Source organism: Cavia porcellus, unplaced genomic scaffold, assembly GCF_034190915.1.
Source record: "Cavia porcellus strain 051 isolate PalLab524CR breed Dunkin Hartley unplaced genomic scaffold, mCavPor4.1 scaffold_8, whole genome shotgun sequence".
Lineage (NCBI taxonomy): Eukaryota > Metazoa > Chordata > Mammalia > Rodentia > Caviidae > Cavia > Cavia porcellus.
Window position 1 is genome coordinate 1,255,523 of NW_026947491.1, and position 15,123 is coordinate 1,270,645.

Below are 15,123 nucleotides of genomic sequence, written 5' to 3' on the forward strand. Positions count from 1 at the left end.
ACCCCGCGATGTTTTTCTCACTCCTACTACTGAATGTAATGTTACACACCCATACAATGCGCACCAATCCGCAATATTTTTCAGAAGCCTATCATACATTGCCATTGCATGTTTCCTGACCTCCACATGCTGACCACCCTGCGGTGCTTTTCTCCATCCTACAATGTCACTCACTGTCTATCCTAATTCAGACCCTCCGATTCACACCACCCCGTGTGGTTTGTCTCAGTCCTACTAGTGAATGTAATGTTACACACCCATACAATGCGCACCACCCCGCGATGTTTTTCTCACTCCTACTACTGAATGTAATGTTACACACCCATACAATGCGCACCAATCCGCAATATTTTTCAGAAACCTCTCATACATTACCACTGCATGTTTCCTGACCTCAACATGCTGACCACTCTGCGGTGCTTTTCTCCATCCTACATTGCCACTCACTGCCTATCCTAATTCAGCCCCTCCGATTCACACTACACCGCGAAGTTTTTCTCACTCCTACTAGTGAATGTAATGTTACACACCCATACAATGCGCACCACCCCGCGATGCTTTTCTCACTCCTACTTGTGAATGTAATGTTACACACCCATACAATGCGCACGACGCAGCGATGTTTTTCAGAAACCTATCCTACATTGCCACTGCATGTTTCCTGAGCAACCCATGCTGAACACCCCGCGGTGCTTTTCTCCATCCTACATTGCCACTCACTGCCTAACCTAATTCAGACCCTCCGATTCACAACACCCCGCGATGTTTTTCTCACTCCTACTTGTGAAAGTAATGCTACACTCCCATAAAATGCGCACCACCCCGCAATGTTTTTCTCACTCCTACTAGTGAATGTAATGTTACACACCTATACAATGCACACCACCCAGCGATGTTTTTTATCCTTCATTGCCACTGCATGTTTCCTGACCTCCTCATGCTGACCACCCCGCGGTGCTTTTCTCCATCCTACATTGCCACTCACTGCCTATCCTAATTCAGACCCTCCGATTCACACCAGCCCGTGATGTTTTTCTCACTCCTACTAGTGAATGTAATGTTACACACCTATACAATGCGCACCACCCCGCGATGTTTTTCAGAAACCTATCCTACATTGCCAGTGCATGTTTCCTGCCCTCCCCATGCTGACCACCCCGTGGTGTATTTCTCCATCCTACATTGCCACTCACTCCCTATCCTAATTCAGACCCTCCGATTCACACCATCCCGCGATGTTTTTCTCACTCCTACGAGTGAATGTAATGTTACACACCCGTACAATGCGCACCACCACGCGATGTTTTTCAGAAATCTATCCTACATTGCCACTGCATGTTTCCTGACCTCCCCATGCTTACCACCCCGCGGTGCTTTTCTCCATCCTACATTGCCACTCACTGCCTATTCTAATTCAGACCCTCCGATTCACACCACCCCGCCATGTTTTTCTCACTCCTACTAATGAATGTAATATTACACAAGCATACAATGCGCACCACCCCGCGATGTTTTTCAGAAACCTATCGTACATTGCCACTGCATGTTTCCTGACCTCCCCATGCTGACTACCCCGGGGTGCTTTTCTCCATCCTACATTGCCACTCACTGCCTATCCTAATTCAGCCCCTCCAATTCACAACACCCCGCGATGTTTTTCTCACTCCTACTGGTGAATGTAATGTTACACACACATACAATGCGCAACACATGCGTTGATTTTCTCACTCCTACGAGTGAATGTAATGTTACACACCCATACAGTGCGCACCACCCCGCGATGTTTTTGAGAAACCTATCCTACATTGCCACTGCATGTTTCCTGACTTCCCCATGCTGACCACCCCGGGGTGCTTTTCTCCATCCTACATTGCCAGTCACTGCCTATCCTAATTCAGACCCTCCAATTCACACCACTCCGCGATGTTTTTCTCACTCCTACTATTGAATGTACTGTTACACACCCACACAATGCGCACCACCCTGCGATGTTTTTCAGAAACGTATCCTACATTGCACTGAATGTTTCATTACCTCCCCATGCTGACCACCCCGCGGTGCTTTTCTCCATCCTACATTGCCACTCACTCCCTATCCTAATTCAGACCCTCCAATTCACACCACCCCGCGATGTTTTTCTCACTCCTACTAGTGAATGTAATGTTACACACACATACAATGCGCACCACCCCGTGTTGTTTTTCTCACTCCTACTAGTGAATGTAATGTTGCAAACCCATACAATGCGCACCACCCCGCGATGTTTTTCAGAAACCTATCCTACATTGCCACTGCCTGTTTCCTGACCTCCCATGCTGACCACCACGAGGTGCTTTTCTCCATCCTACATTGCCACTCACTGCCTATCCTAATTCAGACCCTCCGATTCACACCACGCCATGATGTTTTTCTCACTCCTACTAGTGAATGTAATGTTACACACCCATACAATGCGCACCACTCCGCGATGTTTTTCTCACTCCTACTAGTGAATGTAATGATACACACCCATACAATGCGCACCACCACGCGATTATTTGCCACTCACTGCCTATCCTAATTCAGACCCTCCGATTCACACCACGCCATGATGTTTTTCTCACTCCTACTAGTGAATGTAAATTTACACACCTATACAATGCGCACCACCCCGTGATGTTTTTCAGAAACCTAACCTACATTGCCACTGCATGTTTCCTGACCTCCCCATGCTGACCACCCTGTGGTGCTTTTCTCCATCCTACATCGCCACTCACTGCCTATCCGAATTCAGACCCTCCGATTCACACCACCCCGTGTGGTTTTTCTCAGTCCTACTAATGAATGTAATGTTACACACCCATACAATGCGCACCACCCCGCGAAGTTTTTCTCACTCCTACTAGTGAATGTAATGTTATACAACGATACAATGCGCAAATCCCCACGATGTTTTTCAGAAACGTATATTACTTTGCCACTGCATGTTTCCTGACGTCCCCATGCTGACCACCCCACGGTGCTTTTCTCCATCCTACATTGCCACTCACTGCCTATCCTAATTCAGTCCCTCCGATTCACACCACCCTGTGGTTTTTCTCATTCCTACTAGTGAATGCAATGTTACACACCCATACAATGCGCACCACCCCGCGATGTTTTTCAGAAACCTATCCTACATTGCCACTGCATGTTTCCTGATCAACCCATGCTGACCACCCCGCGGTGCCTTTCTCCATCCTACATTGCCACTCACTGCCTATCCTAATTCAGACCCTCAAATTCACACCACCCCGTGATGTTTTTCTCACTCCTACTAGTGAATGTAATGTTACACACCCACACAATGCGCACCACCCCGCGATGTTTTTCTCACTCCTACTAGTGAATGTAATGTTACCACCCATACAATGCGCAAATCCCCGCGATGTTTTTCAGAAACCTATCCTATATTGCCACTGCATGTTTCCTGACGTCCCCATGCTGACCACCCCATGGTGCTTTTCTCCATCCTACATTGCCACTCACTGCCTAACCTAATTCAGACCCTCCGATTCACACCATGCCGTGATGTTTTTCTCACTCCTACTAGTGAATGTAATGTTACACAACCATGCAATGCTCACCACCCAGCGATGTTTTTCTCACTCCTACGAGTGAAAAATGTTACACACCCATAAAATGCGCACCACCCCGCGACGTTTTTCAGAAACCTGTCCTACATTGCCACTGCATGTTTCCTGACCTCCACATGCTGACTATCCCGCGGTGCTTTTCTCCATCCTACATTGCCACTCACTGCCTAACCTAATTCAGACCCTCCGATTCACACCACGCCGTGATGTTTTTCTCACACCTATTAGTGAATTTAATGATACACACCCATACAATGCACACCACCCCGCGATGTTTTTCTCACTCTTACTCGTGAATGTAATGTTGCACACCCATACAATGCGCACCAATCCGCAATATTTTTCAGAAACCTATCATACATTGCCATTGCATGTTTCCTGACCTCCACATGCTGACCACCCTGCGGTGCTTTTCTCCATCCTACAATGTCACTCACTGTCTATCCTAATTCAGACCCTCCGATTCACACCACCCCGTGTGGTTTGTCTCAGTCCTACTAGTGAATGTAATGTTACACACCCATACAATGCGCACCACCCCGCGATGTTTTTCTCACTCCTACTACTGAATGTAATGTTACACACCCATACAATGCGCACCAATCCGCAATATTTTTCAGAAACCTATCATACATTACCACTGCATGTTTCCTGACCTCAACATGCTGACCACTCTGCGGTGCTTTTCTCCATCCTACATTGCCACTCACTGCCTATCCTAATTCAGCCCCTCCGATTCACACTACACCGCGAAGTTTTTCTCACTCCTACTAGTGAATGTAATGTTACACACCCATACAATGCGCACCACCCCGCGATGCTTTTCTCACTCCTACTAGTAAATGTAAAGTTACACACCCATACAATGCGCAAATCACCGCGATGCTTTTCAGAAACCTATCCTACATTGCCACTGCATGTTTCCTGACGTCCCCATGCTGACCACCCAACGGTGCTTTTCTCCATTCTACAATGCCACACACTGCCTATCCTAATTCATTCCCTCCGATTCACACCACCCCGTGGTTTTTCTCAGTCCTACTAGTGAATGTAATGTTACACACCCATACAATGCGCACCACCCCGCGATGTTTTCAGAAACCTATCCTACATTGCCACTGCATGTTTCCTGAGCAACCCATGCTGAACACCCCGCGGTGCTTTTCTCCATCCTACATTGCCACTCACTGCCTAACCTAATTCAGACCCTCCGATTCACAACACCCCGCGATGTTTTTCTCACTCCTACTTGTGAAAGTAATGCTACACTCCCATAAAATGCACACCACCCCGCAATGTTTTTCTCACTCCTACTAGTGAATGTAATGTTACACACCTATACAATGCACACCACCCAGCGATGTTTTTTATCCTTCATTGCCACTGCATGTTTCCTGACCTCCTCATGCTGACCACCCCGCGGTGCTTTTCTCCATCCTACATTGCCACTCACTGCCTATCCTAATTCAGACCCTCCGATTCACACCAGCCCGTGATGTTTTTCTCACTCCTACTAGTGAATGTAATGTTACACACCTATACAATGCGCACCACCCCGCGATGTTTTTCAGAAACCTATCCTACATTGCCAGTGCATGTTTCCTGCCCTCCCCATGCTGACCACCCCGTGGTGTATTTCTCCATCCTACATTGCCACTCACTCCCTATCCTAATTCAGACCCTCCGATTCACACCATCCCGCGATGTTTTTCTCACTCCTACGAGTGAATGTAATGTTACACACCCGTACAATGCGCACCACCACGCGATGTTTTTCAGAAATCTATCCTACATTGCCACTGCATGTTTCCTGACCTCCCCATGCTTACCACCCCGCGGTGCTTTTCTCCATCCTACATTGCCACTCACTGCCTATTCTAATTCAGACCCTCCGATTCACACCACCCCGCCATGTTTTTCTCACTCCTACTAATGAATGTAATATTACACAAGCATACAATGCGCACCACCCCGCGATGTTTTTCAGAAACCTATCGTACATTGCCACTGCATGTTTCCTGACCTCCCCATGCTGACTACCCCGGGGTGCTTTTCTCCATCCTACATTGCCACTCACTGCCTATCCTAATTCAGCCCCTCCAATTCACAACACCCCGCGATGTTTTTCTCACTCCTACTGGTGAATGTAATGTTACACACACATACAATGCGCAACACATGCGTTGATTTTCTCACTCCTACGAGTGAATGTAATGTTACACACCCATACAGTGCGCACCTCCCCGCGATGTTTTTGAGAAACCTATCCTACATTGCCACTGCATGTTTCCTGACTTCCCCATGCTGACCACCCCGGGGTGCTTTTCTCCATCCTACATTGCCAGTCACTGCCTATCCTAATTCAGACCCTCCAATTCACACCACTCCGCGATGTTTTTCTCACTCCTACTATTGAATGTACTGTTACACACCCACACAATGCGCACCACCCCGCGATGTTTTTCAGAAACGTATCCTACATTGCCAATGCATGTTTCATTACCTCCCCATGCTGACCACCCCGCGGTGCTTTTCTCCATCCTACATTGCCACTCACTCCCTATCCTAATTCAGACCCTCCAATTCACACCACCCCGCGATGTTTTTCTCACTCCTACTAGTGAATGTAATGTTACACACACATACAATGCGCACCACCCCGTGTTGTTTTTCTCACTCCTACTAGTGAATGTAATGTTGCAAACCCATACAATGCGCACCACCCCGCGATGTTTTTCAGAAACCTATCCTACATTGCCACTGCCTGTTTCCTGACCTCCCATGCTGACCACCACGAGGTGCTTTTCTCCATCCTACATTGCCACTCACTGCCTATCCTAATTCAGACCCTCCGATTCACACCACGCCATGATGTTTTTCTCACTCCTACTAGTGAATGTAATGTTACACACCCATACAATGCGCACCACTCCGCGATGTTTTTCTCACTCCTACTAGTGAATGTAATGATACACACCCATACAATGCGCACCACCGCACGATTATTTGCCACTCACTGCCTATCCTAATTCAGACCCTCCGATTCACACCACGCCATGATGTTTTTCTCACTCCTACTAGTGAATGTAAATTTACACACCTATACAATGCGCACCACCCCGTGATGTTTTTCAGAAACCTAACCTAAATTGCCACTGCATGTTTCCTGACCTCCCCATGCTGACCACCCTGTGGTGCTTTTCTCCATCCTACATTGCCACTCATTGCCTATCCTAATTCAGACCCTCCGATTCACACAACCACGCGATGTTTTTCTCACTCCTACTAGTGAATGTAATGTGACACACCCATACAATGCTCACCACCCATCGATGTTTTTCAGAAACCTATCCTACATTGCCACTGCATATTTCGTGACCTCCCCATGCTGACCACCCCGTGGTGCTTTTCTCCATCCTACATTGCCACTGACTGCCTATTCTAATTCAGACGCTCCGATTCACACCACCCCGCGATGTTTTTCTCACTCCTACTAGTTAATGTAATGTTACACACACATACAATGCGCATGACCCCGCGATGTTTTTCTCACTCCTACTAGTGAATGTAATGTTACACACCCATACAATTCGCACCACCCCACGAGGTATTTCTTACTCCTAGTAGTGAATGTAATGTTACACACCCATACAATGCGCAGCATACCACGATGTTTTTCCGAAACCTATCCTTCATTGCCACTGCATGTTTCATGACCTCCCCATGCTGACCACCCCGCGGGGCTTTTTTCCATCCTACATTGCCACTCACTGCCTATCCTAATTTAGACCCTCCAATTCACACCACCCAGCGATGTTTTTCTCACTGCTACTAGTGAAAGTAATGTAACACACCCATACAATGCACACCAACCCACGATGTTTTTCAGAAACCTACCCTACAAGGCACTGCATGTATCCTGACCTCCCCATGCTGGCCAACCCGTGGTGCTTTTCTCCATCCTACATGGCCACTCAATGCCTATCCTAATTCAGCCCCTCCGATTCACACCACCCCGCGATCTTTTTCTCACTCCTACTAGTGAATGTAAATTTACACACCCATACAATTCGCACCACCCCGCGATGTTTTTCAGAAACCTATCCAACATTGCCACTGCATGTTTCCTGACCTCCTCATACTTACCACCCCACGGTGCTTTTCTCCATCCTACATTGCCACTCACTGCCTATCCTAATTCAAACCCTCAGATGCACACCACCCCGCGATGTTTTTCTCACTCCTACTAGTGAATGTAATGTTACAAACCCATACAATGCGCACCACGTCGCGATGTTTTTCAGAAACCTCTCCTATATTTCCACTGCATCTTTCCTGACCTCCCCATGCTGACCACCCCGCGGTGCTTTTCTCCATCCTACATTGCCACTGACTGCCTATTCTAATTCTGACCCTCCGATTCACACCACCCCGCGATATTTTTCTCACTCCTACTAGTGAATGTAATGTTACACACCCATACAATGCGCACCACTCCACGATGTTTTTTTCACTCCTACTAGTGAATGTAAATTTACACACCTATACAATGCGCACCACCCCGTGATGTTTTTCAGAAACCTAACCTACATTGCCACTGCATGTTTCCTGACCTCCCCATGCTGACCACCCTGTGGTGCTTTTCTCCATCCTACATTGCCACTCATTGCCTATTCTAATTCAGACCCTCCGATTCACACCACCACGCGATGTTTTTCTCACTCCTACTAGTGAATGTAATGTTACACACCCATACAATGCTCACCACCCATCGATGTTTTTCAGAAACCTATCCTACATTGCCACTGCATATTTCCTGACCTCCCCATGCTGACCACCCCGTGGTGCTTTTCTCCATCCTACATTGCCACTGACTGCCTATTCTAATTCAGACGCTCCGATTAACACCACCCCGCGATGTTTTCCTCACTCCTACTAGTGAATGTAATGTTACACACACATACAATGCGCACCACGTCGCGATGTTTTTCAGAAACCTCTCCTATATTTCCACTGCATCATTCCTGACCTCCCCATGCTGACCACCCCGCGGTGCTTTTCTCCATCCTACATTGCCACTGACTGCCTATTCTAATTCTGACGCTCCGATTCACACCACCCCGCGATATTTTTCTCACTCCTACTAGTGAATGTAATGTTACACACCCATACAATGCGCACCACCTGGCCATGTTTTTCAGAAACCTATCCTACATTGCCACTGCCTGTTTCCTGACCTCCCATGCTGACCACCACGAGGTGCTTTTCTCCATCCTACATTGCCACTCACTGCCTATCCTAATTCAGACCCTCCGATTCACACCACGCCATGATGTTTTTCTCACTCCTACTAGTGAATGTAATGTTACAAACCCATACAATGCGCACCACGTCGTGATGTTTTTCAGAAACCTATCCTACATTGCCACTGCCTGTTTCCTGACCTCCCATGCTGACCACCACGAGGTGCTTTTCTCCATCCTACATTGCCACTCACTGCCTATCCTAATTCAGACCCTCCGATTCACACCACGCCATGATGTTTTTCTCACTCCTACTAGTGAATGTAATGTTACACACCCATACAATGCGCACCACTCCGCGATGTTTTTCTCACTCCTACTAGTGAATGTAATGATACACACCCATACAATGCGCACCACCACGCGATTATTTGCCACTCACTGCCTATCCTAATTCAGACCCTCCGATTCACACCACGCCATGATGTTTTTCTCACTCCTACTAGTGAATGTAAATTTACACACCTATACAATGCGCACCACCCCGTGATGTTTTTCAGAAACCTAACCTAAATTGCCACTGCATGTTTCCTGACCTCCCCATGCTGACCACCCTGTGGTGCTTTTCTCCATCCTACATTGCCACTCATTGCCTATCCTAATTCAGACCCTCCGATTCACACAACCACGCGATGTTTTTCTCACTCCTACTAGTGAATGTAATGTGACACACCCATACAATGCTCACCACCCATCGATGTTTTTCAGAAACCTATCCTACATTGCCACTGCATATTTCCTGACCTCCCCATGCTGACCACCCCGTGGTGCTTTTCTCCATCCTACATTGCCACTGACTGCCTATTCTAATTCAGACGCTCCGATTCACACCACCCCGCGATGTTTTTCTCACTCCTACTAGTTAATGTAATGTTACACACACATACAATGCGCATGACCCCGCGATGTTTTTCTCACTCCTACTAGTGAATGTAATGTTACACACCCATACAATTCGCACCACCCCACGAGGTATTTCTTACTCCTAGTAGTGAATGTAATGTTACACACCCATACAATGCGCAGCATACCACGATGTTTTTCCGAAACCTATCCTTCATTGCCACTGCATGTTTCATGACCTCCCCATGCTGACCACCCCGCGGGGCTTTTTTCCATCCTATATTGCCACTCACTGCCTATCCTAATTTAGACCCTCCAATTCACACCACCCAGCGATGTTTTTCTCACTGCTACTAGTGAAAGTAATGTAACACACCCATACAATGCACACCAACCCACGATGTTTTTCAGAAACCTACCCTACAAGGCACTGCATGTATCCTGACCTCCCCATGCTGGCCAACCCGTGGTGCTTTTCTCCATCCTACATGGCCACTCAATGCCTATCCTAATTCAGCCCCTCCGATTCACACCACCCCGCGATCTTTTTCTCACTCCTACTAGTGAATGTAAATTTACACACCCATACAATTCGCACCACCCCGCGATGTTTTTCAGAAACCTATCCAACATTGCCACTGCATGTTTCCTGACCTCCTCATACTTACCACCCCACGGGGCTTTTCTCCATCCTACATTGCCACTCACTGCCTATCCTAATTCAAACCCTCAGATGCACACCACCCCGCGATGTTTTTCTCACTCCTACTAGTGAATGTAATGTTACAAACCCATACAATGCGCACCACGTCGCGATGTTTTTCAGAAACCTCTCCTATATTTCCACTGCATCTTTCCTGACCTCCCCATGCTGACCACCCCGCGGTGCTTTTCTCCATCCTACATTGCCACTGACTGCCTATTCTAATTCTGACCCTCCGATTCACACCACCCCGCGATATTTTTCTCACTCCTACTAGTGAATGTAATGTTACACACCCATACAATGCGCACCACTCCACGATGTTTTTTTCACTCCTACTAGTGAATGTAAATTTACACACCTATACAATGCGCACCACCCCGTGATGTTTTTCAGAAACCTAACCTACATTGCCACTGCATGTTTCCTGACCTCCCCATGCTGACCACCCTGTGGTGCTTTTCTCCATCCTACATTGCCACTCATTGCCTATTCTAATTCAGACCCTCCGATTCACACCACCACGCGATGTTTTTCTCACTCCTACTAGTGAATGTAATGTTACACACCCATACAATGCTCACCACCCATCGATGTTTTTCAGAAACCTATCCTACATTGCCACTGCATATTTCCTGACCTCCCCATGCTGACCACCCCGTGGTGCTTTTCTCCATCCTACATTGCCACTGACTGCCTATTCTAATTCAGACGCTCCGATTAACACCACCCCGCGATGTTTTCCTCACTCCTACTAGTGAATGTAATGTTACACACACATACAATGCGCACCACGTCGCGATGTTTTTCAGAAACCTCTCCTATATTTCCACTGCATCATTCCTGACCTCCCCATGCTGACCACCCCGCGGTACTTTTCTCCATCCTACATTGCCACTGACTGCCTATTCTAATTCTGACGCTCCGATTCACACCACCCCGCGATATTTTTCTCACTCCTACTAGTGAATGTAATGTTACACACCCATACAATGCGCACCACCTGGCCATGTTCAGAAACCTATCCTACATTGCCACTGCCTGTTTCCTGACCTCCCATGCTGACGACCACGAGGTGCTTTTCTCCATCCTACATTGCCACTCACTGCCTATCCTAATTCAGACCCTCCGATTCACACCACGCCATGATGTTTTTCTCACTCCTACTAGTGAATGTAATGTTACACACCCATACAATGCGCACCACTCCGCGATGTTTTTCTCACTCCTACTAGTGAATGTAATGATACACACCCATACAATGCGCACCACCGCGCGATTATTTGCCACTCACTGCCTATACTAATTCAGACCCTCCGATTCACACCACGCCATGATGTTTTTCTCACTCCTACTAGTGAATGTAAATTTACACACCTATACAATGCGCACCACCCCGTGATGTTTTTCAGAAACCTAACCTAAATTGCCACTGCATGTTTCCTGACCTCCCCATGCTGACCACCCTGTGGTGCTTTTCTCCATCCTACATTGCCACTCATTGCCTATCCTAATTCAGACCCTCCGATTCACACAACCACGCGATGTTTTTCTCACTCCTACTAGTGAATGTAATGTGACACACCCATACAATGCTCACCACCCATCGATGTTTTTCAGAAACCTATCCTACATTGCCACTGCATATTTCCTGACCTCCCCATGCTGACCACCCCGTGGTGCTTTTCTCCATCCTACATTGCCACTGACTGCCTATTCTAATTCAGACGCTCCGATTCACACCACCCCGCGATGTTTTTCTCACTCCTACTAGTTAATGTAATGTTACACACACATACAATGCGCATGACCCCGCGATGTTTTTCTCACTCCTACTAGTGAATGTAATGTTACACACCCATACAATTCGCACCACCCCACGAGGTATTTCTTACTCCTAGTAGTGAATGTAATGTTACACACCCATACAATGCGCAGCATACCACGATGTTTTTCCGAAACCTATCCTTCATTGCCACTGCATGTTTCATGACCTCCCCATGCTGACCACCCCGCGGGGCTTTTTTCCATCCTACATTGCCACTCACTGCCTATCCTAATTTAGACCCTCCAATTCACACCACCCAGCGATGTTTTTCTCACCGCTACTAGTGAAAGTAATGTAACACACCCATACAATGCACACCAACCCACGATGTTTTTCAGAAACCTACCCTACAAGGCACTGCATGTATCCTGACCTCCCCATGCTGGCCAACCCGTGGTGCTTTTCTCCATCCTACATGGCCACTCAATGCCTATCCTAATTCAGCCCCTCCGATTCACACCACCCCGCGATCTTTTTCTCACTCCTACTAGTGAATGTAAATTTACACACCCATACAATTCGCACCACCCCGCGATGTTTTTCAGAAACCTATCCAACATTGCCACTGCATGTTTCCTGACCTCCTCATACTTACCACCCCACGGTGCTTTTCTCCATCCTACATTGCCACTCACTGCCTATCCTAATTCAAACCCTCAGATGCACACCACCCCGCGATGTTTTTCTCACTCCTACTAGTGAATGTAATGTTACAAACTCATACAATGCGCACCACGTCGCGATGTTTTTCAGAAACCTCTCCTATATTTCCACTGCATCTTTCCTGACCTCCCCATGCTGACCACCCCGCGGTGCTTTTCTCCATCCTACATTGCCACTGACTGCCTATTCTAATTCTGACCCTCCGATTCACACCACCCCGCGATATTTTTCTCACTCCTACTAGTGAATGTAATGTTACACACCCATACAATGCGCACCACTCCACGATGTTTTTTTCACTCCTACTAGTGAATGTAAATTTACAAACCTATACAATGCGCACCACCCCGTGATGTTTTTCAGAAACCTAACCTACATTGCCACTGCATGTTTCCTGACCTCCCCATGCTGACCACCCTGTGGTGCTTTTCTCCATCCTACATTGCCACTCATTGCCTATTCTAATTCAGACCCTCCGATTCACACCACCACGCGATGTTTTTCTCACTCCTACTAGTGAATGTAATGTTACACACCCATACAATGCTCACCACCCATCGATGTTTTTCAGAAACCTATCCTACATTGCCACTGCATATTTCCTGACCTCCCCATGCTGACCACCCCGTGGTGCTTTTCTCCATCCTACATTGCCACTGACTGCCTATTCTAATTCAGACGCTCCGATTAACACCACCCCGCGATGTTTTCCTCACTCCTACTAGTGAATGTAATGTTACACACACATACAATGCGCACCACGTCGCGATGTTTTTCAGAAACCTCTCCTATATTTCCACTGCATCATTCCTGACCTCCCCATGCTGACCACCCCGCGGTACTTTTCTCCATCCTACATTGCCACTGACTGCCTATTCTAATTCTGACGCTCCGATTCACACCACCCCGCGATATTTTTCTCACTCCTACTAGTGAATGTAATGTTACACACCCATACAATGCGCACCACCTGGCCATGTTCAGAAACCTATCCTACATTGCCACTGCCTGTTTCCTGACCTCCCATGCTGACGACCACGAGGTGCTTTTCTCCATCCTACATTGCCACTCACTGCCTATCCTAATTCAGACCCTCCGATTCACACCACGCCATGATGTTTTTCTCACTCCTACTAGTGAATGTAATGTTACACACCCATACAATGCGCACCACTCCGCGATGTTTTTCTCACTCCTACTAGTGAATGTAATGATACACACCCATACAATGCGCACCACCGCGCGATTATTTGCCACTCACTGCCTATACTAATTCAGACCCTCCGATTCACACCACGCCATGATGTTTTTCTCACTCCTACTAGTGAATGTAAATTTACACACCTATACAATGCGCACCACCCCGTGATGTTTTTCAGAAACCTAACCTAAATTGCCACTGCATGTTTCCTGACCTCCCCATGCTGACCACCCTGTGGTGCTTTTCTCCATCCTACATTGCCACTCATTGCCTATCCTAATTCAGACCCTCCGATTCACACAACCACGCGATGTTTTTCTCACTCCTACTAGTGAATGTAATGTGACACACCCATACAATGCTCACCACCCATCGATGTTTTTCAGAAACCTATCCTACATTGCCACTGCATATTTCCTGACCTCCCCATGCTGACCACCCCGTGGTGCTTTTCTCCATCCTACATTGCCACTGACTGCCTATTCTAATTCAGACGCTCCGATTCACACCACCCCGCGATGTTTTTCTCACTCCTACTAGTTAATGTAATGTTACACACACATACAATGCGCATGACCCCGCGATGTTTTTCTCACTCCTACTAGTGAATGTAATGTTACACACCCATACAATTCGCACCACCCCACGAGGTATTTCTTACTCCTAGTAGTGAATGTAATGTTACACACCCATACAATGCGCAGCATACCACGATGTTTTTCCGAAACCTATCCTTCATTGCCACTGCATGTTTCATGACCTCCCCATGCTGACCACCCCGCGGGGCTTTTTTCCATCCTACATTGCCACTCACTGCCTATCCTAATTTAGACCCTCCAATTCACACCACCCAGCGATGTTTTTCTCACCGCTACTAGTGAAAGTAATGTAACACACCCATACAATGCACACCAACCCACGATGTTTTTCAGAAACCTACCCTACAAGGCACTGCATGTATCCTGACC